The sequence below is a fragment of the Venturia canescens genome, chromosome 7, assembly GCF_019457755.1.
Source record: "Venturia canescens isolate UGA chromosome 7, ASM1945775v1, whole genome shotgun sequence".
Lineage (NCBI taxonomy): Eukaryota > Metazoa > Arthropoda > Insecta > Hymenoptera > Ichneumonidae > Venturia > Venturia canescens.
In genome coordinates this window covers 14479997-14505532 of record NC_057427.1, presented here as the reverse complement: position 1 = coordinate 14505532, position 25536 = coordinate 14479997, and the positions used below count along the sequence as shown (strand labels likewise).

Below are 25536 nucleotides of genomic sequence, written 5' to 3'. Positions count from 1 at the left end.
GCATAGTGACATACTGGTATGTCACCCACTTTAAGTCTGTTTTTCTTCAATCGAATTTTTTTTTAGTGGCTCACAACGAATGTAAATGTATTTTTAGGATGTTCGGAGATCAATCGTGGCTACTTTACCGCTATTAAGGGCTTATGTTGTACTTAGCGGACGTTAATAATCACTACAGTGCAAAAAAAGCACATTTTTCGGTCAATAAATGTAATGTGCCTAATCTAGCAGGTAAACAATAAACAAAAAATTAATTCAGGGACGTTTTTCGGGTGCCTGATTACGAATTCAAACTTAAAATCCTGGAATTCAAAATGACGGATCCAATATGGAGGCCCAAAATCGGAGATTTTACTGGAATTACTAAAACATCGGTGTTGCTGATTCTGCTACACTAAATTGCTGATGGAATAACGCTTTTAGCATCACCCGGATCCGAAAAATCCCTGAGTACCAATTTTTGCTCTGATCAAATGATATTTTATCCTCTCTCATGGGTACACAGAGAACTTCACTTCTTCACGAATCAATCTTTTGTTTCGTCTGGCGAAAGAGCATCGACCCAACATCCTTTCCCCCAAATTTTCATCTCCCTTTCTGTCTCCCTATCACATTGTTTCTTTCGGATAAAGCGCAGCTTTTTCTCGTTTCTGATGGTTCTCGTGCACCAGTTGTTCACTTCACGAATCCACGAGGTCTCATCTATTTAAACTGTCTCTGAATTTCGTGAGATCTTTTATCTTCGCAAGCTCGAGGAAAATAAGCGTGCGAGCGACGTCGTATTTTTGTAAACGCGACGTTCCTTCGACGAAAGTTTTCACGGTTAATTACCTCGCACCTGCAAAGACCCATCACGGAGAATTGGAAATTGATTTTTCCCCTCGAAATTCTGAGGGTTAATCCGTAAAAATGTTTTTTCTTAAAAACGAGTGGCAAATCACCGCGGTAAAGTAATCCAGCGGAAGCAAACGCCGTTTTGAAACGGGCCAGACAAACGATTCATTTCAATTCAGCCAGTGATATTTTGTACGAACAAGAAACAACGGGAATTCCAATAATACCGGAGAGATTCCAAGGAATTTGGGACACGCTTATACAGATGAAGAACGCGCCTTTGCCCTGCCTCATGCTTCGCGAAGATATCAAATAACGTTGCGAACCTCTTGAAGGAACATCAAAGCATTCTCTATATGGTAGAAATGATAGTAGTTGCACATAAATAGAAACGTAGGTGCTGCTACCGTGCGTAACAGTGTTCAGTAACATTCCCAATTCTATAGGATTGAGGAGTCAAAATCCTCGTGAAAGGAATATAATTAGGAATTTTAAAAGACTGTGCTCATTATTGACATACTTTGGGTCGCGGTTCAACCGCGGCTTCAAATGTATCTTTTCATCATTTATATAATGCCTGAAAAATGTTAGTGCAAACAAGGCTCTCAATAAAATGCATCCCATAGCTGAAAAGCCCTCGGTGAGCATTGTATTACAGCGCACGTGATCCCTTCACTCCGTGAGCATATATACGTTTATCTCTGGAGGATCTAACTTCTCGAAACTCCAGGGAGCTTTTAATGTTAACTTTCGACACAGAGAGGGCTAGCATAAAAACGAGTGATGGTATTAGTGGCTCGGAAAAGCAACGTAACACACATGAAAACACCCTTTTACTTTTACTTTTCCTTTCTTTCTCCTTCTCTCGCCTTCCCTTCCTCTCGCTCTTACTCTCTTAATGCTTCATGCGGTCGATTGACGTTGGTCGAGAGTTACACCGTGGCCAGCTAAATTCCTGCCCATTCTCCACCCCTCTCGCTCTCCACTTCACTCTTGCGAGAATTGGCTTTACTCACGCGAGATCTACGTTTCGACGATAAACTTTGTTCTCCTTGTGTTTTGGAAAAAGTATCTATCTATATGTTTGTCTGGAAACACACGCTGCGTCCACCCAGACGAACTCATATTTTTCTTGGTCCTCTCGAGGCACGGCGATGATTTCTCAATTATGGGCTCTCAACGGGAGATTCGAATAAACAGACAAAAATTCATATGTACAGACAGCGGTTGATACGCGATTATAAAAGGTGTCTGCAATCTCGCGATCTTTCAACTTTGTGCTTAACACGAAAACTTCTTACACCCTGAATTATTTTCTTTCCATGATACTGTTGCGTTGGGAAAAACGCTTTTAGTCACGGAAATCCCTCACACGTGAGTGGCATTAAATGTACAAAAATGGAGTTCGCTGTAACAGCCTGTTGGAGATTTGTGTCGGGCAGAGATTGCACTGAATATGGGAATGGATGAAAGCACTTTTGTAATCTCTCGTACGCGGTTCATACCAGTTATATGAACAGTTATGCAGCGCCATATGAGATACTTGTGGGAACAAAATTCATGTGGAATGCTTAAGTATCTACTGCTAAGAATTATCAACGGGAATTCGTGAGAATTCCATGTTAAATTTGATAATGAATCGAGCTGAACTCGCAGGCACGTTTCAAAACTTGAATTTAGATATTGCTCGGTATCTTGAACTCCGTACAGAAATAGCGCAGGTGGCACTCGCATTATATTTCGTCGGTACGTTTTCGAGGAAGTCTTCCATTGAACCTCAATCGATGGGCAACTGTACGGAAGAGTCAAGAGTTTACGTCCATGTCGAATCAGCTGCATCAGTATTGTGCAGACGGGTAAACAGTTGCATTATATACGTGTATAGTTATGAAATTGAGCTAAACGACGCAGCAACTTGACCGGGGGCTGGGCCGCCATCGACTGATACGTTTGGTCTAGCTCCGTTAAGATTTCAACTTTCTCTCTCTCTCTCTCTCGTTCTCTTCAACTCTGTACTCGAAAGGGTCTTACGAGACTTTCGGCAAAGTTTGTCCTTTCGAAAACGTTCGCAATATGATATTGATCTCTTGACGTTTGTATCGTTGAACCTCGTATTTACTCCAGTTAACCGACTAAACGGTTAGCCTCGAGCTTACCGTTCAAACTTTATAAATCAATGGACGTCGTTTATAATGAAGACTATAAGGTCAAATACAGTGGGACTTCCAATTACATTTCCCGAGGAAGATTTCGAGGTTCGGGCTTCGTATCCACGCCAGTCGCTCATTAGTTGCACGCTAACTTAAGTTTCAATTGTCGAAACGATGTTTGACGTCGCATGATGCAGTGTCGTGCCTTTAAACGAAGTTGCCGCCTCCCGAGTTATGTATTTAAACGCAATAAGCCTGAACTTTGTGTTAGCCGATGATGGATCTGAAAATTATGATGGCGATATGAATCGTTGTAATTATAAATTGAATCAACGATTGTGAGTCGTGTTTTTTTGCGTGCGTCGATGTTTCAAAAGTGTTAATGTGGCCACGGGCTCGCAAATCAATTGCTGCGAAATCAAGCTCCGCTTTCGTCTCAGTTTCTTCGACATCCGTTCTTTACTTTCCTCCAAATTAAAAAAAAAAAAGCAAAGAAGCCTCGTATTTCGTGAGATTAAGTGAGCTATCCAAAAAAAAACTATTTTATTGAATTGATCGTTCCTTTGCGCGATTTACTACGTTTGAGTAGCCAGCATATGAAAAAGTTTTCCTCGCAGCTCATCGGCGCAATCCGATTATAGGCGCGTCGAATCCCCGAAACTATGCAGCATGTCAGAGGGCAACATTGTCACGTTGAACAACGTGACCCGAGGCTGTTTCCCGGACTTGGCCTTTGTGAAATTATTCTAAATGCGATTATTACGAGGTTCCAAAGAACGGAGAAGTATTGATAACAGTATCCCAGAGGGGGTGAGACGCGGAACGTCTCACAGCATAGAAAATCGTTGCGAATTCCCTGCGGAACGTGTTTCCACGAACTTTCACGAGATCGTATATTATAGTTTCGTCGTTCGGGTCATGTATGTTTTCTAACCCCTTCGCTCCCCTCGCTCGCCTTTCCCGAGGAGGACGTGATATCAGAATTTGTGTACCATCTTCGTACGAATCTATATTGCCTTTTCCACGGAGGCAGAATGCGATCGTACGTGAGGATGAAAATCAGACGACGATGCACGCGGTGCATGGGATTTTATCCATTGAAGTAACCTGCTCTGATTGAGAACTGATAGTACACGAACCGTTATATTCTTCGACGTGATACATTTTTCTAGAGTAATAACGTTCGCTCATTTTCATAGCTTGCTTGAGGCAAATATTGCCCCTGGATATTTCACTTTATCCAGTTTTTTATCGCCATTTATAATATTTATTAGATAACGAGTGCAACGTTATTCGAGGTTTATTCGATTGGCCGTCACAATAATTCATATTAGTGACGGTCTTTGAACTCTTTTAAAGAGAATTATGGCTGGAAAACAGGTGACCTGAAACTCGCCCAATTTTCCAAGATGACTGGGGGGCTCTTGAGAAGAGAGGATAAGAATAAACTCAACAGGGAGATTTTCTGTCTCTCTTTTTTATAATGAGGTCGTTATACCTCGTTCGGTTTCCTACACCTACGTGTGTATTACGGCTTGTGCGAAGCGATTTCATCGCAGGTAGCACGAGGTGTTCCCAAGAGAGGGGTGAGCCCGGTGAGGGGGCGGCAGAGTGAAGAAAAAACATAGCTCGTAAGCAACGAGGATGCCAGGAGGCACAACAACCCAAGTAGGAAATAGTAAGAAGAATGTAACAGAATAAGGGGAGAATATATTAAGAAGCGCTGAAGGTGCAGAGACCCCGTGCCGTTTTTTCCCACGAAAAAGTTTCACGCATCACGAGATACACTTGTATGGGCCACTTCACGCTGAATCGATCGAATGCTCGATCACAAGCTGCTTTTCAAAGACACTAGTTTTGTTGTTGTATGCTCGATTGTTCAATAAGCGTACCATTTTCATTCAGTTTTTTTCGTTCAGTCTCGCTTAGAGGGGCCAATTATATAAATTATTTTTCCATATTTTTAAATAAATAAATAAATTCATTTATCGTTCGATGATGCGATTATAATTTTAGGTTTCGCATTTTGCGATCGACGTTCTTTGACCTGTAACTGACCGATTGAAGTTTCACATTTAATTCCCCTTATCGCCAGGAATGACTAACTTTTGAAACTAGTTTTCTGCGAATATTCATCCTTAAGAGTTTTCGAACTGAGATATTTGGGATACGTCCTGTTATTCCCGTATTTCCCGGCGAGCACACAAGAACGGGGAATGGCTTTTTAGCCATTATTTTTAGCCACGATCACATATTTACTCTGGCTCACAAGTTTTAACGTCACGTTTTAAGAGTCCTGGGGCACCTTCTCGGCAATGACATCATCTTTCGCTATATTTATATACATACACTGTGTGAGTGTATAGACGTCCGTTGCCATGATATGGAGTCTAGAGGGTCAGAACCACGGCGCGGTGTTACCTCATGCGTGGTTCCTTTTCTTCGTTGGTTCCCAGAGACGAACAGCGAGTTACCCCAGTGCGACCGAGCACTTTCCCCCTTCCAACCCTTCGCCCTTTCCTCGAGCGCAAGAAAAGTGTAAGAGACTGAGTTAAGAGTATTTCGCCCACGTTTATATACACCTATATCCAATATACACAGCAGCGAAGGGAAAGAGAGAGAGAGAGAGAGTTGAGACGATGCTGAGTGGAAGGACACACGAAACGGAGGAGTGTCGAGGCGAAGAAGGAAACACAGATGGAGGAAGAAAGCGGGAGTAAAAAGGACACGAAGGAGTGAAGAATTATACACATATCTCTATATATGTATATATATACATAATCGTGAGACCACGTCCTTGCGCGCCACGTCCATTCGCATCCGCTATTATACGATGCTTTCGTTCCTTCTTTTTTCGTGGGAGGACGGTGAGGTAAGAGAAGAGAAGATAAGAAGGAGATGAAGAAGAGAGAGAGAGAGAGAGTGAGTGAGTGAGAAAAACGTTCTTCGTAGCTATAAAAGGGTTTCATCGTCGTTCTCGCATTTCTCACAAATAAGAACACACACACACACACACACACACACATATATATATAAGAGCGTAGCGTGCATTTCGATCTCACATATATATTCCTCGTCTCCTTTCTCATCCTTCGCGCGGACTCGAAACGAGGGCTGATCGAGTAAAGTTACTTTTGCCACTTGAAAGAATGTGTGTGTGTGTGTGCGTATGTGTGTGTGTGTGTGTGTGTGTGTGTGTGTGCGTGGAAGCGAGAAAGGGAATAGAAGAATGAGCGAGATCGAAAAAGAAAGGAACGGAAAGAGATCGTTTTAGGTGTCCTTACCGTTTTAGTTTATATGTATATATTTGTATATCTATATGTATATCTGTACGTATGCCTCGTGGCATCCACTTCGATCTCCCTGGAATACTTATATATGTATCCTTCAGCAGAGCAATGTACCAATGGCATTTCCGTGGATCTGGAACTCTCTCTCTCTCTCTCTCTCTCTCGGTTTCTCTATCTCTACGCCTCTCTTTCTTTCCGATTTACTACCACCAGCCACTTCTATAGCACCTTTCCTTATACGTGAAATGAGGTAAAATATACGTGAGGATGGGTGAACGAGATTGCAATTGGAAATCAAGGATCCGCCCGGTCGCGCAATCTCGGAATCGTTTATTTCATCACCCTCTGTCTCTGCCTCTCTCTCTTTCCCTTTGCTTTGGATTTTACGGGGGATTCACCTCGGGAACGTGGATGTAAACAGACCGGGATTTATAATTGCATTTATGTAATTAATGAAACAATTATCCTCCGGGCTTTTGGCAGAGGATCATCCGCAGTTTAAACTGCGAAGAATTTCGATCACCGCAGAAAAAAATGACACCCGATATCCTACCGACGCCTTGATAAATTAATGGCGAACTTGCAGAATCGTCGCGACCAGCCAGTTTTGGAAGACCGATCAAAAAAATTATTGGTTCTTCGAAGAATCACTCGCGGTTTCATTCGCTGTCACGAATCTTAGCGATTTCGTCGCACGGCATCGATCTTCGATCCGAATTATTCGTCGGTCATTCATTATTTATATCTCGAGAATTAACAAACCTGCTGTTATTCACTTCTTTGCTTGACCGAAATGTGGGTAACATCGATTTTCAACCCCCTCCCATTTTTCTACCGACTCTCATTCGGGTTGGTGTCCATGTATATGCACGTATATAAGCACCGATCGTATATACGTACGTACATTTGGGTGTATGGATTTGGAGCTCGCAATACGGGAAAAAGCTGCGAACGTAGGAAAGTAAAATATATAGTATCCTCAGGATTTCACTGGATCCGGAGCCAGAGGACGCTCATACAGTTTCCCTCGACCCTCGTCTCTCCCTGCTCTTTTATTTAGCCTCTCTTTTTAGCGACCGATGAAAATCTAGGATGAAAAAGAAAAGAGAAAGGGAGCAGTCGGAGCATGAAAACGATGAGGAGCGTGGAAAAGCGCGAGAGAGCGCCAACGTAAGAACATCCATTTATTATTATAAGTGCCCGCGACGTCTAGCCCTCTATATGTTTTGCTCGATGTGTACGAGCCCGACTCCTTCACCGATATATAATCACACACGTATTATGCTTTTATATACACACACTTGTGTATTATACACAATGCGAGGATTTTATGCGAGGACCGTGTTCGCGTCTGTGTCCGCTTTTCCGTGTGTACGTGTGCGAGAGCGGGGGGGGGGGGGGGAGGGTTGCGTCACGTGCGGGCGATGCCAAATAGCGCGAAGGGGTTGTTGCACGTAAAGAAAGGGGCGAATAAAAGAAAAACAGGGGGAGGGGGAGGGCGAGGATAAAAAACGTATACCGGGTCTCTCCACCGAAACTCCTCGACGACGTCTTGCCATTTTACTTTACCTTATGTATTTCTCGTACACGTTTTCAAGGATGTATATATACCGGGAGTTGAAGTATAAAACGTAGGGGAGGGGTGCAAAGGCAGAGGGCGAAATTTCATGAAAAAAGAAAGTGGGGAGTACGAAAAACACGTAAATTTGTTGAGGTTTGATTTAAGTAGGAAAAATTCGCGAGGCAATTCGAGACGATGGAAAGTTGTGAATAAATTTGGTATAAGCGCGCACCACGTGGGATTATTCAATCGAGCGTGAATAATCTGATTAAAAAAGCGTCGATAAGAAGGGAGGATGAAACTCGAATGTGAATCGCTTTCGTCAAGCAGCTGATAAAAACTTTGTCGATATGAACTACACGAGCGAATGTCCAATAATTCCCAAAAATGTCTATCCCGCGAGCACGAGAGCAATAACGCAAACAAGAAAAAAAATGATCGAATACGTACGCGAGACGATATATGGCTCTGTCAGTCGCGCATCCCAACTTGAAAGCTGGTTAAAAAAAAGACAGAAAAAAAAGGGAAAAAAGAAATAAATGATATGCGAATCCTGGCAGGACTTCCGACTCCATATTCGTAGTTTCCACGATTCATGTATCTTGCCGTTACGCCGCCTCCCCTCTCCTCTCACCATGGGGTCGCCGGAGTTTTGGCTTCTCATATAGGGACCAGAGTGAAAGAAAAAAAGTGCTATTCCCTCTCGCGATATTAACCCATTTGAAAAAAACGTTAATCGTCACGATTTATCGACGCTCGGCTGTTATGTATGGCGGTGTTTGTGCACGTGTGTGTCATATGGGCATGCATAATATATATACGGACCCACATCTACCCAGCTGTATCGCTGTTGAAACTCTCGCCATTTTTATCGGGAATTTCCTCTCGCTCGCGTGCTCTCTCGCTCTTTCTCTCTCTCTCTCTTGCTCTCCCGCGTCTCCTTTCTTTTTCAAGCCCTTCCGCGCGTTTGCTCTCTCGTTCATATCCGAGAGGGATGAAGAGGAATGAAAGGAGAAAAACGAGTGTTCGCGCTACTGCGGTTCAGCCTCAACCCTCCCGACAACCCCTCTGCGACCAGGAGGATACGTCGAGCGCCATTAATTATTTATACGCCATGAACAGCATCGAGGGAGTAAAAGGCGCGAGAGGGTTGCACGCAGGGTGCCGTTGCGGGTGCCATGCACCCAGAAAACCTCGCGTTCATCCGCCCTCCGCTCTCTTCAGTCCGGAAGTGTGGGCAGCATTCGCGGTACCCACCGGTACCACTTGCACATTTTGCAACCCCTTCTCTCTCAACTGTTGGATTATATTGACTGCAATCCCGTGGTCGAAAGCTGCGGTCGATCTGGCCAATCCGAAATTATGTGTATATCATGTCGAAATTGATGCTGCGCCCTGTGTGCTCTCAAACGATCCACACGCTTTTATAATATTCGCTCCAGTTGCCTTCTAACCTTTTCTATGGAGGCCATTTGGTCACGTCTTCATTTTTATTTTCGTCAGTATTCCGTGTCTGACATGAGCGTCAATTTTTTATCCTGTTACTTCGTAAGCCATATTAACGAGTCGTTGAATTATTTAGAGTTTTTTTTTCAGCGTTAGAACTTTTGCCAAATCTATATACACATGTTACTATTTTTAGGGGAGTCATACTTCATTTACCTTTATATATTATTACACTGCTGAGTGTCCCCTTGCTCCATCTCGAGTCTGACGAAGGTTCACCGTGAATATCCTATCAGTGCTTTCAAAATGTATTTAAAAAATGATTGCTTTTTCAGTGGAACTCCATCAAATTTAGATCTATTAAGTTTCAAATTGATGGCGATATATTGGACTCGGAAAAATCCTGAAAATATTTCTGGCATGCACGATCGTATGTGTAATCGAGGACAAAAATTTCACTTCGATCGGAAACCCATCGAGGTTTGAGTACTGGCAAACATATAGTGTGTGCTAAATCATCCGGAGATGAATCGATCGAAGTGCATTTCGTTTCTTTTGCCTTCCATACCCATCCAAAAAAACGTTCATTTTGCGCGGTATAAACAATTCGTGCACATTTCTAACCCACGTCGAACCGTATTGCAACCGTTTCAGCGACTCTGCTTCTCGAGGTGCTAGTGACATTTCACATTCATTGGGACAGATTACTGTAATTGCATTAAAACCGAGTATTTTTCCATTATTAATGTGAAAATGTAATTAATTGTTTGCCGAAATTGATTTTCCGTTGCAATATATCGACGTCGAGTCAAGTGGTTACCCGTTTAAGTACGGTCTCAACCCAATGTGCGTAATACTTATGGCACCACCGAAACCACAGACTGACCGAATGCCTATGCTGTCGATGAATAAATATTGATGTTCAATATTATCAAATTTTTGAATAGCAGTCTCCGTTATCGGTGCATTTTTTTATGAGAAATTTTCTATCTTTATAACTCTCACACTCAAGAATGTTGATCTCTAAAAATTCCTGTATTTTCTTACATTAGAAGGATGATAATAACAGAAAGAAAGAGAAAGAGGTAACGAAAAATTAGTCAGCACTGGCGAATAGCCATGACTATGTATAAACGTCATGACGACAAATTGAAGGACAGCTTAAGAAAACTCCGAATAATGTTCGGCGAAAAAGAAACGAGAGCGACGGAGAGAAAGGGGAGAAGGAGAATTACGATATTTTATTAATATCGATGCACGATAAGCTCGTCCCCAAATTGAAATGACTGATGGTATTAAAATATCAATTATTCGAGAGTAGTTTTCGGATATCAAATTCGGAAATCACTGAGGATGGATGTGTCAGTTCTAAATTGGTCGCTGTCATAATTCGCTGGAAAGCCATGTGGTCACATTCTTCCCAAGATTTGCAATGTACCCACGCTGCAATTCACCAATTACGTCATCTTCTAATTTCGGCGAAATTAAGTAACAGTTTTAACTGAATTAAACAAAAGAAAAATTCTTCAGAATCTCATTTGGGGGGTTTTCGAGGGCGCTCTTTTAGAATCTGGCATTTATTTTGTAAAATTCAATAAAAATCTTTAAATCGAAAATATTCTAGCTATTTTAGAATTTTTCATGTTTGTTAATTTTTTGAAAAATTTCAAAAATTCTGAAAACAATCACACGTACTCTTTGCATGATTCTCAACACTTTTTGTTCTATACAATTTTTTCGTCAAGTTAATACTTCTCGAGAAAAAAAATCATGAAAATTTACATAATGTTGTTTTGCAAAAACCGCCATCCTGGAAAAACTGAGAAGGGAGAAAGAGTTTATAACGAGTGTTCTTGAAAGGTAAGACATTACGGACACCTCTGCTGAAAGTAATATGGTCGTTATTCAAGTGTAGCAATAATAACAAAAATCGATTTGAAAGAAAAAAAATGTCAAAAATTTTTGATTTTTCAACTCAAACACACAAAAATAATAAATAATGAGATTTCGAGGAATTCTTCTTTCGTTTTTCAGTTAAAACTGTGTAGGTACTCGAAATGGCATGTCCAAATAAATTGTTGTTTTGTGCATTAATGGGTTAAAACGAAAACCAATTTTCAATACGTAGAAAAACGACGAATTTCTACACAGTTATACAGAATAAGACTGAAATGCTCTCGAGAAATAGAGAAATATGTATTATTAGAAATACTTGAGATTAAGATTTATGTGCTTTCTAATGCAGTTTGTATCGATAACCGAAGGCTGAATCGTTCGAGGAGTAATTGAAGAATAACTCGAAATTGCATGTCGTTAATGGAACGATTATTATTGAACTATGGAATAGAGGAATGAGAAGTGGTTGGGAGGGACCGTCAATATCATGCAGGAATTCCCATCCAAATGCTTCGATGACGATGTGGGTGTGTTGTAGCAATAAATTTGGTATTTCACCCTTATCCTTGGACGCTGAAGCAACATACAAAGAGCTGCGAACGCGCACACGTGTCATTCATATTATAAATATATCCTCGTGAAATGGAGGACAAGCGAAATTCGACGAAATGTAAATCGAGAATGTTCTAGATTCGAGATGGGTGTGTCAGCCACTGCGAATACTCACACGATATTTTCATTTCAGCTTGAATTGTCATCAAACGGAATATTTGTATAGTCGGGGTGATTCCTTGAAAGCTTACGTAAAAAAGTGCACCACAAATATGAGTTACCGAGGGTGAATGCTTTTACCCGTAACTCGAATTATGATCCATAAAAACATGTGAAAAGGTAGAAAGAGCAGACGATCGGGAATCGTAGATGAAATAGCTCGTTCGGAGAGGTTGTTGAAAATTTCGAGGATACGCCTCTCGTTTTACCAATAATCGTGAAATAACAATAAAACGAAAATTATTATTATACTCTCGGCAACATAAAATATATAGCACAGCGAAATATACAGCGTGTACAAATATAACTATATATAAATATAGATTTTTATAAATACAGATATAGTATGATGAGAGAGAAGTCTGGTACTTTGCGACTCACGACTTGTGAAAACGTTCGACAAGCGCGGGAGCAGAAAAACGGTCGGTATATAAGTTGAAATTTTTGGCCGATTCACATACGAGATCGTTTGAGCATTTTCCTCTCTCCTTATTTTCTCGGGCTATCCCTGTTGGAGGATCAGCTCGAACATGGTCACAATTGTGAGCCATAGAGCAAAATGCACGAGCATCATATGCCCTCGAAACGTTTCTCTCGTTCGTCGTCGCATATACACGGAGGAGAGCAGAAATGGCTTGGAGCAGAAAGAGAGAAAGAGAGAAAAGGGGAAGGAGCGAGATGGATGTGGAGAAAAAAAAACGAAAAAGAGAAATTCACTCTGAAATCGACACACACTTGAGCACTAACACGAAGAAAAACGAACACACGCTTGAGTACTTTATCGTGTAGATCGTTGAATGTTGGCTGACCAGCCAGAGACTCCTGTAAACGCTTTAACTCCAACTACTTGCGTCTCTCTCCCTCTTATGCTCGTTTGGTGAAGAAATAGTGGAAAGAGAGAGAGGGATAAAGCTTTTGAGAACGGAATTCGGGGCGGCTCTCTATAGACGCAGTCTCCCGAAACCGGAAACGTCTGTAGTACCTATTCCATGGGTATTCCATAGCTATATTTACACTTATGGGTAATATGTGTGGATGTGACTCGTATATATCTGTTACGTGGGAGAATCGACGAGCAAAGTTTGCGTCGTGCGAAATGTACTAGTACCTCTTCCGGTTTGCCCATTACATTGCTATGTGCGTTTTCATCTCTATGCACATACTATATACATCTTATGGGCTGGACCCCCCATAGAATACTGGATATCGTTCATTGTCCGATGCATCCACTGGACCCGGTTACGTATACATTTACAGAAAAGCAGCCTCTCGCCTCTCGCCCTCAACCGAATCGTTCCGGACTTTGGTAGCATCGTCATTGAACACAGAGAGAGAGAGAGAGAGAGAGAGAGAGAGAGACCAAGAGTAAGGGTGTGAAATGAGATAAATCGTAGTTAGGAAATCAAAGGAGCCATGTATATTGAAATGTTGGAGAATCCCCACGGATTATTTGCCGATTTATTATGAACATAAATTTATTCGGAAAGCTAGAAGTTTACGGTATCATTACGAAATTGAAATTCCTTTGCTCCAATTATCAAAATAATAGGGAAAATTATGTGAGAATAACGAAATGGATTTAGAATAAATAATATGAGCATGACTGCGCGAGCTCTTGATGGAATTGGAGTATAATGAGAAAAGTGTGCACGTATTAACATCTTTCGTACATTATACTTATTACGTTAAAAAATGAACAGTTCGGAGTCCAGTTCAATTAATTTCGAGCATTATACTGCACGATTTAATGATTCTAGATTCATCAGGTTGAAAAGCTTCGAGACGTCGTTTTTTGAGTACGAAAAAAATGCTGCTATCTCAACCTCCGTGCAACACCTTAAATCTAACTATACAAAACAATACATATTTTCTCATACATTTGGATGAATTCTCGCACACGCATGCTCTCGACGCCCTCCGATTTGGAGTGGCGCCAAATCACGTGACGCTCTCGCCCTGAGACGCCGCATCTGCATTTCCTACGGATGCAAAAATAGCTTACGTGCTGCTGGTCTGGTGCTTCGCTACATTGCCTCGCTACTCCTTCAAATGTATAGTATATTTGATGTATAGACATATATAGGATGCGTTCGCGCGAGGTCGAAATGTTTGAATTCGCGAAGAGGGGCCACTCGAAAAGTTGGATATCTATGGCCTCCCCACCGATTTTCTTTACACACAACCATTCTCGTATATACCTGCTGCTGGACGAATATACATACGGTGAGCTTCAAAGTTCTCGGCACGACGACGATTATGGTTTTTTTTTCTACCATTTTCTATTAATTCCAGATGGTGAGCGAGCCTTTCGTTTGGCTTTTCTATAAACAAACGTCGATCCGAACATTTCAATGAAAATCGTCGATCACAAAAAGATGGAAGAATTACGTCTTACTCTTGAGATTGTTGCAGCGCAAAAACCGTACTTTTGGGACTCCCTGGAAGTCATATACAATAAGGTTTATCATACAGATATATTCTCCGGATACGGAATAGACATTGAAGTGTATCGGAGCGCGGCACACGTATTCACCCAAAAAGCGTTTCTTCTCGAGGACATAAAACGTCTTCGATACATGGACGTATAAAATTCACCGGATATCGGGATCTATTTCCTCGCTTACACTACAGACGGAAGTCTGTCGATCATTTTCACCCTCTTCGTCGCGCGATTCGTGATAAATAACAATGTGCGAAATGGGAATGAGGAAGAAGGACAGAAGTTTCTTGCTCCCGGGATCGAATGATGAGCGAGTGGTGCGCAGTCAGATATTATCCCAAGTTCAATACCATTCGGAGTAGCTACTTTTTGCTAATGAGAGGTCACCCAGGAGGCCTGCTCTTACGAGATATATTTCGATGCGTATACGGAGACTAATTTGAAGCTGTAGAAATTGGCGGTTATGTTGGCGAAGTGTTAATTGCTTTAGGGAGAATTTCGGTTATGGGATGGCGGAGATACGAGGGAATAAGGTGTGCAGAATGTTCTCACGATCATATCGACACGTATATACTATTCATAGGTATGTGTATCCACCACATGTATGCATCGTACCATAAGCCAGAGACGGCTGTCCGGTGCAGTGTGGATCGTAGAATTCTGTATGCACCACCCTTTGGTGCATATGCTCCTTGAGATATCTTATACCGTTTTGGCTTCGTGCCATAATATTCTCCGTTCTCGGCTCACCGAGCGAGAACGCTCGTCGATGAAACGTGATATTGTATATGGCTCTTTTGTGTGTGCGTGATCTTCTTGCTCGATTCATGGTGTTACCGAACGCAAAGCTCGTATCACCCGGCGAGATGATACTCGCGCGAGCAAAATGAGAAAACGGGGGAGAAAGAGAGCGAAGAATACGCTGCTGGCGAGTGGAAAAGTCCGTTCAGGGCAGACGAGCGAGATCGGGCAATAATCGTTTGTAACGAGAACGGACGTATCGAATCGTAACGGTAAGTTTTCCGGGGGGTTCCTTCGAATGCTCTCTAAAGAGATTCTCCAATGTGGAAATGGATAAATGAAAAATAAATTGGTTATACTCTGCGTGAGAAATTCCAAGCGGAATAGTTCGGGTGTGCCATCGGAAAATGTTGAACAATATCGGCATTTCCTTGACACCGGAGATTATTCGTGGCTCAGCCACGATTTTCATTTAAAATTTAGATATGTATGAGATTTTTATCTTTATTTTTCCGGTCACGCCGACGTGCTTGGCATTTTTATTTGACATCGAGTGTAAGCGCTATTTATGCGGGTCCCGGTGATCAATCGCGAGCCTGTTTTTTCTCCGACGGAGTCGATCTTCGGAAACGTGATCCAGTCGACTATATTGCAGAGGAGAGAAGTCAAATATAGTAGAGCACATTGTCAAAGGGAAGTACGAAATAGCCCCGATGTGACAAATTTCTGACCGAGTTTTGTGCACCGCGACTTCACTCGTTTGGCCGGCTGGAAAATGAGCTCGATTTTACCACTGCGGGTCTTCACGTCGCGAGCGCCTAGCAACCGCTGCCTCTCTCGAACGCGCTTTCACTATACTTATTCTCCCCGAAGCTAAAAATATCATCGGACCATCTTTCTATCTCGCTAATTCGAGGGTCGCAGGGAATGCGAGAGTTTTCTTTTCCATTTTTTATTATTCCTTCGGACGTCTTGAATTCGCAACGACGCCTCGACAATGCGACATAGCTACACCCCGCGGTATGGAAGGGTCATGTGATAAATATAAATTGACTGACGAGCTATCTTGCGTATTGCCCGAGCTCTAATTAAACAGAAAACGAAGAGAAGAAGGAAGCTAGCGATATATATATAAATACGAATAGAATTCTCTCAGGCCAAATAGGATGAACTTTCAGCTAGATTGGCTTTGAAAAAACCTTACTTAATTATGCTTTTCCGTTTTTCTTCATTCATTTCTCCCACGGGCTTTGAATACCCTCGAATTTCATTCTTCGGTAAAACCGCATGCATATTTTTCGGTATTTAATTATTATCTGCATATACCCTCTCGCATATCGAATACGTATACGTACACGTGAGTTGTGATGTACAGCAATGATAAAAGCAATTCTTCGATAATTGGACTGCGCGATTTCGCTCGGCCCCGACCCGCTATGAATATTACGCGGACAAAACGCAAATCCAGATGGAACATCGCACAATTCCATCCTGCTCATATATTCTCTTTCTCTCTCTCGCCACTCTGCGAAATTGTTCATGTACAGATATATCGTCGAGTATGAGTTATTTCGTGCCGATCTAACCAATAGAATGATTTCAAATTGCTAGAACTTGCAAGTTGAATATTTTATGCAGTTTATATTTTCGGTTCCGCGGGTGGAGTTGAAATTTGAGAGAAATGTAGGCAAGAGCGGGCTTTCGGGAAAATCCAAGCCGACGTATCGGGACTGAGCGAGTTTTCGAACAATTGGAAACTCCAGGAAAACATCCAGGGTATTTGGACGCTGAAGTTTGCAGCGTCGGAGCCCAACGAAACGAAAGAAAAAAACGTTTGTAATTAACTTATTTTTTATATCACAAAGTTTCGATGCAGCTTGAAAAACTACGAATTGAAATTTCGGCAGGAAACGAAATTGAAGAATCGCTGGAATTATTGGAGGGTTCTTTTTATACCGTTTCGTTGGACTTCGCAACGTTGAAAACTTCAGCGTCATCAGGATATTAATACAATATATGTGTACCGCGAGTTACTCGTACGTTACACTATTGAATTTTTCTCGTTTTTTTATTCCCCCCCCGCATCGATGCACCGAGATTTTCAAATCGTTTCCCTAGTCGTGGGCTGAGTTCGGAATAAGCTGTTACCCGCTAAATTGGCACGGAATGACTCGTGCACCGGAGGTTAAACAGGGCAAGATATATGCAACGAAGAGAGAACCAGAGTGAGAGGAAGCAATTAGGCATTATGAAATTCTGTCGAGTCTCTCGTCCTGCAATAGTTCTCACGCCGCCGCCCCCCTCCCAGCCCTTCCCATCGCACCCCTCCTTGCCCCTCCTACACACAGACAATTGCCACTGGCTAACGATATATCCGAGCAAAACGCATATTGACCACAGACCAGAGGGGAATGGAGAAAGCGGAAGGGGACGAATACGAGAATTCGTGTTATATACGCAATCAGCACGATTCTCAACTTAGTTATTACTGGGTTAACTAGATAATTACATCGCGGTGCACATATCCCGCCAATGCATCTCGCGACTCTTCTCTATTTTCCTCTCTTCTCGCGCTTCCAGCTGTTTTAACACGATTATCCAATTTTATGCTTGATATATATCTTTCTTTGTGGACTTATAAATATACGTACGTTCTTGTACGTATGCGGGTGTTACCCATAGATATACACGGCGGCGTACACCCGTGAAGATGTTGAAAGATGAAATTGTTTCAGACAGTGGTTGTCCCCTCGAGATTGGGGCGGCGTTTCGTGAAAGATGTTTATTGAAATTTTCGTGAACAAAATGTACGTCGGAGAGGTTCAATTTTGGTCCACAATCCTCGAAGGTTGGGCGGAAAAAATTGCAATCTACTGAAATTTTTCAGCGTCACGCAAGATAGCAAGTGCTATTTGAGGGGGCATTGCAGGGAAAAAGTGTACGGAAGGCGATGTTGAAAAATGAGAAAATAAAATGTTTTCGTGCGCCTCACTTAAAGTTCGATCACTCACACCACTTCAAATATATAGGCGATTGCAAATTATTCGTCGAACTCGCTCGAGCACAGGAAAAAGAAGCTTCGAAGCTTTTTGCCAAGGCAGGAGATAACGAAGGAAAAGTATGAATGCGGAAGCAATGAGAAAATCACATTTGCAAGCTTTTTATATGGTTGTCGGTATTTCCTCCTCGCGCATATCTCCGCCCGTTTCTCTTTCTCCTACGAACTGCATTCCAGATGAACACATTATTTGACGAATCGTATTTCCAAGAAAAATCAATTGGATTGTTCCGGCGATCGCATCCCGAAGGAAACGACTTTTCAAAATGTTGCTTTTCGTCAAGTCACTCACTGGTAATGTACCATCGAGATAGTATTGAAAATTTTTCAACGTATATATTTTCAAAATTACCGTTTTTTTATTCAAACGAATATATGTATATCATGTTTGTCAAATTGTTCAAAAATAAAAATTTAACCGACCTTACATCAGGTGATTTTCATAAGAATGTTTATGCAATTTCAATCGATAAATGATGCTTTTTATACGTTTACGTTATCCTTTAATGAAGTTTCTTTAATGAAGACAAAACAATTTAAATAAATGAAGTCATTGATTGCATTCAACTGCTTATACATCATCAAATAAGCTTTCGAATGGAATGTAAGATTATGATTGTATGGGGGAACCATTAGAAACAATTTCATATCATATCATTCATATAATGAAAATTATAATTCGTTATTGAAAAACCATTTTATTCTTTTTAGCTACACATTTTAGGCACTTGAAACGACGAAAAATAATTTCATTTTGACGACTAAATATTGAGTTTTTCTTACATGCCTATCAAATAAGCGTATGGAATTTTACAGGTTATTAAGAATCACACATTTCCCACTATGTCTATATGTTTATCCAGATTTCTCTAATCACCAATTATTAAAATTCCAATTTATTTATAAAATAACCTTTTTTATCCATTTGTAAATGTATGAGAATCAAATGAAATGAATGTTTGCAAATCATGTGAACCGTCACTTGTGACATTCAGCGTAGTATTAATATATTATTAAAATATTTTGTAAACAAGTGGATATCACCGCAGTATCGTCTAAAAAATGAATCCCATGCCGAAAAAATAATAAAAATAATTTTAATAAGAACATTATTGACAATTTTGATTGTAACGTCACCTAAAAGCTTACATTTGAAATAATATTTTCACCGAGAATAAAAAAAACGACTCCATAATAGTCCTTCGATTACGGGGATTCTGTTCCATTAATTTTTTACACGATTCGATGTGATATCGCCTAGCCAATTTCGATTTCCCAAAATTCTTCTCTTCAATGAATTCAAGTTAATGGAAACAAGTTTCCCTCACTTTCAATTTTTTCCGAACTTGCATATTTGTTTCTAAACTGGAATCGTAGTTAGGGAAGCTGTGGTTGGTTCCATACATAGCATTTCCAAGCATAAAAATTATGCTTGGATATGTGATCAACAAAAATCAAAAGCCATATGTAAATAACGGCGTACTCAGACGTATTAGAGGCCAATCAGAGTACCAATAAAAAAAGCCAACAATAAAACTCGCAAAGTGCATGTGCAAAGTGCTTTTTAGTTAGGAAATATTCCAGAATTCATTTCCTGGCCTCTTCGACCTTCCCATTCGAGCGTGAAATATCCGCATGTACGTACATACGAATTTCGGAAATTCAATGAATCTCTGTCCATTCGTCCGGAAAGAAGTACAATATATATACATGGAGGAATACGCACGCGATGTTAAGCGACATGTATAACTCACAATTTCCCTGTATCCTTCCCTCTTTTTCTATGTGTTCGTAATTATTAAGTAGAGTTGAAATCAGTTAAGGCAAAAGTTGAATTGCACGGGACATAAATTTGTATGATACGGAACCACGACGGTGTGGTTTTATCCACAGAGTCAAAAGTGTACGCGAAAAGGAGGGGGGGGGGGGGAGCGCCGGGCGAGGGAGAGTTGTGGATGCACAAAGTACATATTATGTGAACGACTGCAACATATACATTCGGCTGCTTCTATATACATATATGTATAACGTACGATGTACATTTTTATTTATATATAGAAACATACACGTGTGTACGGTAACGGGAGAGGAAAACTTTCGTGTCACGAATAAATTATAACTTGGATATGAAATCTATGTGAACTCGAGGAAGGAGTGATGCATGTTTGTCCGTATGTGTTGGTGGGGTTATAGCGCTGGAAGTTTTGAGATACTGTGTGCGGAGCAAGAATATTTCTACGTACGTATGTAGTTATGTATATGTGCACAGATATCTCTGTATTTGTTGTGTAATACGTATATACGTGTTGCTGCATCCCTTGCCACGTCTTTCCCTCGCCCTTGTGCGCGGTAAGCCCTATCAAGTTGGCGTTGCTTTTCGCATGTAACCGCGTGTGCATTTACCCCGAGACCACGCGAGCTCACATCCATATATTTATACCTATTTCGGCGCTTTTATATATAGATAAATAAGCATTTCTAGCCCTGACAGGAAGGAGTGCATGCTTAATATTACGAAAACTCGAGCTCAAGCGTCTCGAACTCCTCGAATTCCAAATTAGCACTTCTCTAAAGAGGCCGCACGTTTGTGTTCGTGTATGTGCTCTCAATATGCTTGCACACGCGGCTGTGTGTGCTTGCGCTCGTAATATGTATTAGAGGTGGATGGATCGAGGATTGAGGGCGCAGATGTGGTCGGAGGCTTTTCGAGTTTTGGTTATCGGATTAAGTGACACATCGTGTTCCCATACTCGCAACAGTAAACTCTCAACAATTATTTTCACAAATTTGACCTCATTAAGCTGGTTGTATTATTGTTTTGGGCATAAGTTGCACGAAGTTTGGTGAAGCAAGGCGTGAGTTTCTGCGCCTAGCAGAGACGGGATTCTCTCAGCGATGCTTTTCTGATGATCAATATTTCGTGGCCCATTGTCTTTGGTACATTCATTATTTTTTCAATGCAATGGAGGTCCTCCATTACATTAACGTTAAACTTTGAGAAACCCTTCGTCGAAGACTGAAGCAACGAGGGATTTACACACGATGAGTTAATAATTGAGGTTAATAACGCGAGTTCTGGATTTATTCGTGCGTGCATAATTGAAAGGCTTTCGGTTCGACAAATTTTCAGTAACTTTGTTCCGAGTGTGCATTTCGAGTTATAATTATTTCGGGTTGGGTTATTTATCGAGAAAATAACAAAGGGGATGTACAAAGATGCATGGAATCGAGAAATTGAGCACGCAGAAGATGTCAAAGTCTTCTGCACTTAGCGAACCCCTTAATACGCTTTTTCTTGCTTTCTGTCTTTATTCTCATTCGCGTTTTATAACCGAATATTCTCAGTCTCGGTCGTTTGTGTGTACACACGTCCAAAAAGTTTTGACGCTGCAAGCTTGTCTCCAATAGCGTTTCTATTCTTCGCTCCCTCTTCCTTTCTCTCTTGCATCGCCCTCATCTTTTGTTCCCCTCCCTCGATATCTCTCCCTTCTCCCTCGCTCTTTCTTACGGCATGAAATCAGGAGAAAGATGCGTCACCGTATCTTGAGTGTCGTGTCTCAAGCCCTCTACTTTGTAGGTACTTTTCTCTCGACGTCGCGCTGTCAGGAGCACTATATTCGCCTGCTTCATAAAAAAGTGTATGGGCTCATCCACGTCGATCGATCCTTATCTTTTTCAACGTAACTCCGGATAGTGGCGAATGAATGATTTTAAAAACAGCTGAATTAAAGATGCACAGCGACGGAGAACAACGAATTCAGTGATCCGCGTCGCCACGAGAATTTTCTCTTTAAAAATATGTTCAATGCGAGTGTCCCTGTGAATACCAAAAGAAAAAGCCGGGCTCATCTCCAAAGATTGCTGATTTTTTGAGGTGTTATGAGGCCTATCTTCATCACACTGCACGGTTAAAACTTTACGAAAGCATGCGCGTGTCGAATCACTTGCTTAACTGGCAAGATCCCAATCAAATTAAAATGCCAAATTGATTGGGAATAAGCCCATTATTGACTGCAATCAATCTCTCAGAAATCCCGCATATATGTTTCCACGATAATGTTCTGATACAGGTGTATTTGTAAATGAGCGACAATGAGTATACAGCGATTAGTGAGGCGACGTGTACGAAGGAAAATGGTTATTGACACGTTTGCGTAGTAGGCCTCTATTGACGTAAAGCTACTAACCGAGGCTCACCAATTCTTGTACTTGCGAGCACGCATTTTACATCTGTACGTACAACTCTTCGCAGCTACATGCTCCGAGGGATATTTATACTCAATACATTACGACAGTAATATAGAATCCGAAAATGTGTATGCACACAAGCACCCTCCCAAATAGTGGGTGCGAGGGCCTCGCTGATTTGGCTCAATGCCAGGCTGTAATTTATTTACACAATTCAGGGGTTATATATACGATTACATTCGCCCCTCGCATACTGCTCAGCCGAGTGGATGTGCGAATGCAGCCAACGTGTAATCGAGGATGAGGTTAAACCAGAGCCACACACACACGCCTCTTTCTCCATCTCTCTTTCTCTTTGATATTATAGGTTTGGCGCCAGGAATACGTTTTTCACATAGAAACATATAAGCGAAAATATACACATCCGTAAATATGTATAGATTTGCGTGCCACCGAATCGGTATATTTGTCGGATGGGTTATGAATCCGATTTGTATTTGGAAATCTCGACGATTCGACGGAGGTTAGAGAGAAACAGAAGTCCCAGAGCATGATCGATTCATTTTCCAAAAGGGTAAATGTAAATATGTAAAGTAGAGTGGGGCTTAGCAATAATTTGTCGAATTTGGAGAAATGATAACAAGGCTGTGCAAGTATATTGAAAGGGAAACGGACCGAGAGGAAAATAGAGAGAGAGAGAAAAGTTTGGTAAACGAAATGTAATACGATTTATCAGTCGGAGCTCGCGACGATGAATGTCCAAATCGCGGAGTGGATAAACGCGCGTAATTTCATAACGCATTCGGCACAGCTAGCAGAAGTTTTTATTCGTGAAATACTGACGAGTACTAAAATATTCTTTAAAAACTATCATTTTCCGTATGCTCAAGTAACACTGGAATCCAACAGCAGCCCAACGCAAGAATCCTTCCTTTTAATATTCGTTTGACCGATTAATAGCGATAATAGGCTGAGTAAAAAAATCGACTGTGTTTTTTTCTTTTGGATCCGACAGAGAAAAACTAGTTCTTAGGCACCTCTAGAGAGTACTTACAAAAAATGAGCTCTTAATATAAAGGGACAGATCTTCCGCATCACGGTTTTCCATTTTCATTTCAGTCTCATATAAAAATGACGATATTTCATTTTTAATCGATTGCTAGGCCGATCCTTCCCACATATTTTTTTAGGGAATTGAACGCTCTAAAAAAAAGGCTTCTTACACTTTTTTCATTAATCTAACCATTTACAGGATATTCGGGGATTAAAAGTTGACGAATTTATTGGAAAAAAAACAATTTTTTATTTTTAGTTTGGTTACTTACTGAAAAATTATTATTGTCAAATGATCCTACAGCTTATTTCTGCCAGGAAATTAAACGCTCTACAAAAAAGGTCTCTTCGGTTTAATCGATTACTCTAATCGTTTAGCATATATTCGTATTCGAATCCGAATGCGTACTGATTACAATAGTTTTTTAATAACTATTTTAAATTTACCCATATAATTCATGAATTTTGAGAATACACACAAAACTTTGAGTCCATTTCGATAGAATAACAGCTCACGTCTTATTTTTTGTTGGGAAATATATTTCTTTTTAATCAGTTTTTCATAAAAATTTTCTTTTTATAATTTTGCTCTTATCACAATTGATCCTCGTTATTTAATATTTTTCACCTGGCTTATTGAAAATGTAAATAATTTTTTTAGTTACGTTTTGAAATAACAAGAAACAAAAAGAATAAATTTTCGATGCTTTAATTCGACTTTTCAACGGCTTTTGTTTCAGTTCATTTTGAGTTGATCTTGAGAATATTTCAAGTTCATTCTGAAATGTTGATTCTTTTGTTTTTGTATTGCCGTTTTCTTACGTTTTAAGTTTTTTTGTATTCTTGACCATGATTATGGATGAAATATGGTCATTTTTATGTGATGCTGAAATGAGAATGAATACATCAAGAGCTCATTTTTGGTGAGTACTTTCTAGACGTGCCTAGGAACCAGTTTTTCTGTGTCGGATCCAAAAAAAAAAAGCAAAGTCGATTTTTTGACCCACCCTAAGCGATAATCGTCGATAATCTTAGAATACTGCTATACCAAAAAAATAATCACACTGCTGAATATATAGACTTAGAATATAAATTCAATTTAAAAAAATGTATCGTCATCGCAATTCTGGCATGTTTAAACCCACGAATCAAACGGACCTCATCTTTATGTGAAGTGTCTTATTGTTCCACCATTTTTATTCTCTGTTGGAAAAGCGATATATGCGAGAGGTATGTGCATAGAAGAGAATGACGCAGTTTGACTGCTACAGCACTCTTTCTCTCGTTCACTCTCAAGAGTATTATGCGAGTGAAAGCGCGAGCTTGAGGCGGCCTTATTGGCTATCAAGCAGGATTATGTTTCCTATAACGTCGTTCCGTTCTTTCCCTTTTTGCAAGTGTGTACGTATACGGGGATTGTATTGTTCATTAAGAGTCTCAGTGACACTCGCATACATTTGCGAATGGCTGATACGAGGTGGAGGGAGTGATGTTTTTCCTACGACGAAGTAAATACGTGGGAACCCTCATAATTAAAGTGACTTTACCGAAAAGATTATTTTCTCGAATGTCAGATAATAACGGGATGTCAGAAAATAGCGGAAGCGAATTGAATAGCTCAAAATTTGAATTCCTCAGTTTTTATATCCCCTTCAGACCCCTTCGAGTATGTTGAGATATGTTTATTTTTTTTCTCCTTCAATCTTCAGCGCTGGCTACGATAAATTGAACTGTAATTTGTTTTATCAACCAATACATGCCAGCGGCTTTTCTCTTCTGGCCTCGAGGTTTTCCTGTTCGAGCAAAACTTTCAATAACATTCGAACGATGTGAGAGAGTTACAAAACGAATATGAAACATTCGTTTCTAGTGGAATATATGTTTTATTTATATACATAGTCATACCCATTTGGTAGCGACGAGAGAATATTTTTCTTCTCTTCATCTACGTGAAAATTACCGGCTCCACAAACGTTATGTAGAATACGTGCAATTTTCCTCGTTCCCTCCCGATCTTTTATTCTTTTTCTTTTGGGATGAGAACGCATCGCCAGTACAGTTTTTGGTTGCTCAGCAGCCGCGAATTTTTCTCAGTCCTGAATTAACGA

At 40.7% G+C, this 25536-nt stretch overlaps 1 protein-coding gene across 4 annotated transcripts in view; it reads left to right on the top strand.

Moving 5' to 3' along the window:
• The window catches only part of nrm (neuromusculin), a 142452-nt gene that overhangs the window by 22523 nt on the left and 94393 nt on the right, over nt 1-25536 (top strand). The gene's annotated exons all lie outside the window — the stretch shown is intronic.